The sequence below is a fragment of the Mastomys coucha genome, unplaced genomic scaffold (assembly GCF_008632895.1).
Source record: "Mastomys coucha isolate ucsf_1 unplaced genomic scaffold, UCSF_Mcou_1 pScaffold9, whole genome shotgun sequence".
In the NCBI taxonomy this organism is placed as follows: domain Eukaryota; kingdom Metazoa; phylum Chordata; class Mammalia; order Rodentia; family Muridae; genus Mastomys; species Mastomys coucha.
In genome coordinates, this window is record NW_022196915.1 from 88,253,418 (window position 1) to 88,258,921 (window position 5,504).

General features: G+C 43.1%; 1 long non-coding RNA gene across 2 annotated transcripts in view; it reads right to left on the bottom strand.

The window, feature by feature from the left end:
* Nucleotides 1-476: 476 nt before the first annotated feature.
* Nucleotides 477-5,504, bottom strand: part of LOC116084505 — a 16,691-nt gene continuing 11,663 nt past the window's right edge. The window contains exons 2-3 of one of the 2 annotated variants that reach the window (XR_004116141.1): nt 1,299-1,480; nt 477-609 (exon numbers count right to left, since the gene is read on the bottom strand). This is a non-coding gene — a long non-coding RNA (uncharacterized LOC116084505). The remainder of the gene's footprint in view (nt 610-1,298; nt 1,481-5,504) is intronic. The other variant, XR_004116140.1, reaches the window with a different exon arrangement.

A 5,504-nucleotide genomic window follows, 5' to 3' on the forward strand; every position in this document is an offset into this window, starting at 1 on the left:
AAATTGAAAGAGGCTCATGTCTTTTCCCTGCATCACACAGCACCTAAATCGTTACACTGGGATTTGATCCTAGGAGTCTGGCTTTCGAGCCCGAGTCTCCAGGCGTCTGACTGAGTGCTTTATTTGTACTAAGCTGCCACTTTGATCATTTTGCAGATGAGAAACTCAAGGCAAAGGGGTGGGGATAAGCAACTTGGAACAACCTTAGTGCAGCTCCGTAGCTTTGCTGGAGGCAGTGGGGTGTGGGAAAACCTGGGTGTTGGTGTCCTCCAGTTGGGTTTCCAGTGCAGCAGCTGTGGAAGGAAAGGATTGGGTCCTCGGCTTTCCCTCCTTGTACTCGTGAAAGAGTCCACATCTGTTATCTAGATCCACAGGTAGATAAGAGACACCACTGTCCCGCCCCTGTCTTGTATGACAACGTGATTTATCTGTGGTGCTCTCATGTACCACCATAGTCTGCAAGGCACTGAACTCTGGGAGTGTTTATTTGATTTTATTCTGATCTCATTAACTCCAGACAAGGATAAAGTGGGTCTGTGAAACTGCTGAGATCCAGGTTCTGACGTTCAAATGCAAGCAGCATCCACTGTTCTCCTGGGGCTCATAAAACTGAAAAAAAAAAAATAATGATTTGACTTGTGGCTTTAAATATCAAACTTGGCAACAGAAGAACTGAACTCCCCCCTCTCTCTTTTACACACACACACACACACACACACACACACACACACACACACACACAGAGGATTCTGGGATTTCAGACCAAGCGCTTTTGTGTCTTCAGTGCCTTTGTGTGGTCAGCTTTACATACTGGGAGGAATCATCCACCCTGTGCAATAAATGAGGAAAATTAATCTTTAAAAGCTTAGGTGACTTAAGGCACCCTTCAGATAGCATCAGAACACAAACTGCATCTCTGGGAGATGAGATCAAGCTCTGAGCAATCCCTCCTGCCTTCATTGTTGCTGCTGCTGTTGTGGTTGTTGTTGTTGTTGTTGTTGTTGTTGTTGTTGTTGCTGCTGCTGCTGTTGTGGTGGTGGTTGTTGTGGTTGTTGTTGTTGGGTGTTAGGTGTTGGTGTTGGGTGTTGTTTTGCCTTGTTTTATATCCACTATATAGTGTTAAATTTCACAGAGACAATTCTTTGAGGTAGAGTGTGTGTTTCGACCGTATTCTCCTCCTGGACCTTCCCCTTTATCCACATTTCTCCCACCCCTGTGTTTTCCTTCCTGGCTATGTCTACCTCTTTTCATGTCACATGCCTATTAATTTTATGTACCTAAAAACATCTAGAACTCACAACTGACAGCCAACGTGTGATGTTCGTCCCTCTGAGTATGGCTTCACTCTGTTTCAATTGATGATCTCCCATTGCCAGACTCTGTCTTCAGTGCTTGGTACACTCAGCAGCCATGTCAAATCTCCCAACTGAATGATGCTCAGAACAGTCAGCCTGGAGCCCACACACTCATCTGAGAGAAGCTGGAATTACATCTGGTTAGGACATTCCTTCAAAGGCATTTTACACACAGACGTGGTGCTGTCGCTTCACACTTGATGTATAAAGCGGTGTGTGGTCCATTTCTTTTTACAAGACTCTAAAACAGGGCACCTCACTGCAAGAAAAATCCATACACCCAAAAATAAGCGAGAACCAAGGCGATTCTGTGAGTCTGAAGCCAAGGTGATGGTTGGGAGGCAGTCACCTTTTGACACTGAGTTTTAAAGATCTCCTCCCTGGAGTTCTCTGACATGCTGAGTAAGACAGAGTTTAAGTTACTCAAAAAAGAAAGATGAAGAGCTGATTCGACTGCTGGGATTTTAATATGTGGTTCCAGAAAGTCTGCATATTTCATTGTGAGGTTTGGATGAGAAGCTAAGCCACTGGCTAGACTATAATGGTTAACATTTTATGTAATTGTGCAATCATTTGTTTGGTATAATTATGGATGGAAAAATCCTTTCCCCAAGTTGTTCTCCAGTTAACTACAGAAATGTGCCATCATGTTTCACAATGAAAGAAATGGCCTTAAAGAATGCTAACTTTCAACATATTATTCAATATGACTTACTCTAAGAAAATATGTGGAGTTTTTTTTCATCAAGTATAGATAAGAAAAGTATTTACTTTTCAATTCACTGATCCTATATTCTTTTCCTGACTTTATTTAAAGTCTAAACTATCACGAAAATTTGTTTAAATTTGCTCAATTATGTTGCATATTAAATTTAAGCAAAAATGTTCATCTGAACGGACTCATGAGATAACACAAAGTGTTTAATTCCACAATGTCTGACTCATGAAAACATCAGAAGTCTTGACAACCCAAATACAATGGCTTCCCTTCTGCCTAATCCAGGTCCCTTGGCCAGGAGATGTTGAAGAACTCATCTCCCAGGAGGCAAACGTAGCCTCCCAAACAACTGTGGGTCTCCCACATCACATGCAGGCTGCCACAGCTCCAATAGAAAAAGAATGCACGTGTTTACTGAAAAGCAAACTAATTTCTGATGGCTGCAGCAGATGTTACTGGATAGGAGGCAGCAATTCAGGAGAGCATTGGCCATCCTCACATGTGGCCAAGGACCACCTGCACGTTTATGGAGTACATGCCATGAGCCCAATCTGCTGGAAGTCGTGGATGGACGACCGGGAGTCCTAGGCCCATAAGAATATTAGGCAGGCCTGATGGTTCAGTGGGTAAAGATGCTCTCCACTAACCCTGACCATCTCAGTTTGATCCCAGAAACCATGTGTCAGAAGGAAAGAACTAACTTCTAAAAGTTGACCTCTGACAACATGCCTGCCTTGGTCCATGTGCTCTGAAACACACACATACATACACACACACACACACACACACACTCACACACACTATCATAGGGAAGGAAGTTACTTTGTAAGTTCATAAAAACAATAAAATGCAGTGCCTCTACAGTGATACACATACTATATACAAATATATATATATATATAATATGCCAGTGTGGTATATGAAGATATTCATATTCATGTATGTGTTTTGGTATGTGTGCATATGTGTGTTCATGTGTGTGCAGGAGTGAATACATGTGTATATATGTGAATGTCTTCCTCTATCACGCCTCAACACATTTGTTTGAGAGGCTCTCACTGAACCTGGAGCTCACTCATTGGCTGGACTAGCTGCTCAGAAAGCTCCAGGGATCCTCCCAGCTCCGCATCTCCAGTCTAGGACTGTAGACGGGCACCGTCATCATGCCCAGCTTTTCATGTGGGTGTCGGGGATCTGAATGTAAGTCAGCATGCTTGCATCAAAGGCACTTTGTAGGCTAAGCCATATCCCCACCTCGACAGCAGCCTTTAAACTTTGGGAATTATTCTAGTCCAACATCTCAGTTTTAATAGATCAAAGCTGAGCATATAATTATAGAAACATAATGACTGATAAGTGACATTTCTTGCCTGACATTTATGTTAAACAACATAAAGTCATTTTGCCAGGCAAAGGATGGAAATGGTAAATGACAACCCCTTACTTCCTGGCAACTTTTCTGAGGACCTAAACACACTTTAAGAAATAAACATTAATTTTTTAAAAGTTTAAGTAGCCAGATTTTTCATCAGCTGTCTATCCATTGGCCCGAGGGCCATGGAGACTAGCACTGTGTCTCCGTGTGTGTGTTTGTAAATATTTTATCACAGCAGTGGAGACACACTACAGACCGAAGTAAGAAACTTCTGCTTGGTGTAGAACTTGTCCCCGCCAGTGCAATGACATAATCTAGAAGTTAATCACACCTCATTTCTTCTGATGCCCATAAAACACTCCAGGGCAGTGGGGTAGCTTTCCTGTGGTTAAGAGTATGGTGCATTTTGAGGTCCAATTCTTTGTCTGTGACGACCACCACCCTCCTCCCTACTCTTCAATGACCCTGGCAAAGCTGTTCTACGAACTCAGGGAGTAAGAACTCAGGGATACTCCCTACTCCCGTAGTCCATGTGTTGAGCGCCTCTTGCCTGGTAGGCACTGACTGTGTGGTTGCTTCTGATTTGTTGACTGTGATCTAGTGATGGTCCTGTGTTGGATGCAGGGAACTCAAATGTATGTCAGGCAGACACTAGATGCTTTTCACAGTAGACCACCCTTTATTATACTGCACTTTTCAACCAACAAATATTGCTTGAAGAAATATACTTGTCTGTTTAGAAAAATAAGCTCGTCTTTGTTCAGTTTTTCCTGGTGTCAATAAGGATATGAGATGGTGAATGCATACTCAACCTGCCTAATCTGCATATGTTTAATATTTACATTGATTCCACCTGCCTAATCTGCATGTGTTTAATATTTACATTGTCGCTTACTGATTGATACATGTTTCAACTAAACTCTGCCTATCATTTAGTTAACAGTAATATTTTAGGCTCTAGTTAGACAGCAGTTATAAATAATCAAATAATTATACTTGAGTTCTTCATCAAAGCACTTACAGAAGACTAAATATATACTGACATGCATGACACTCACTAACATATGCTTTCCATGTTCCAGTCAAAGCTTCAGATGCCCCATGGAGAAACTGAGCTTCCCCCTCTCCAGTTCCCATCACCACCACCACCAACCCCGTGTAGCAGGTAAGGTGATAAAAACACCCCCCAGGCCAGAACATCTAAAAACGCTCGCTTTTTTCCTCCAGCTCCATTTTCAGATACTCAGAAGAAACTAAGAGTTGGGTTTCTCTGAGGGAGAGCGCCAAGGGGGTAGACAAGGAGTAATTAAAATGATGGAATACGTTCCAGCTGTGAGGGAGAGGAGGGCAGCGTGTGGCTTTCTCAAAATAGTCCGTGCGGACACCAGATTCCTCCTTGATATTCTTCTCTTCTCAAAAGAGGAGTTCAGGAGCCAATAGTGCATTCAGTGGGGTTTCTAGCAAAGAGGGGATAATGGGAGGATCCTTTCCCAGCCCTTGCCTTTTCTGTCTACTTCAGTGCCGCAGAAGCCTCCTTTATCAACAATCCGGGTCTGCATCCCGCAGCTCAGCGTCTGCCTGGAGAGCAAAGCCTTTTCGGCTTCTCTGGATTAATCAATACTCCTTTCTCCTAAATTCTCTTTCGACCTTCAAAAGTAACTTTTGTCGGTGGCTTGTACTCCTGTTTGTGTGAAAGGGGTCCAATTGCTAGACTTGATCATTATAGTATTTCTACCTCTTTCTGTCTGCCTAAAGATAAATTTCTTACTCCCGAAGTTCTAATTAAAAGCAGTGGTTTACTCTTGATGTCAGAAAAGACCTTAATTGGGAAACTGGACTCAACAGGAGTAAAACAAAAGCCAAGTGCTGGGTCTGTCCCTCCCTTTCTTTTGACACAATTATGAGGAGTGGAACTAGATGTCACCACACAGGACGATGGCACGTGCTGCCACCAGGAAGCAGGCATGTAGCACCCACCCGTCCTAAAGTCCTGCTGCGCGCTATTTCCCGCCGGCAGGAAAAACGCAGCACAAACGGATTCTTCTGCAGCACAATC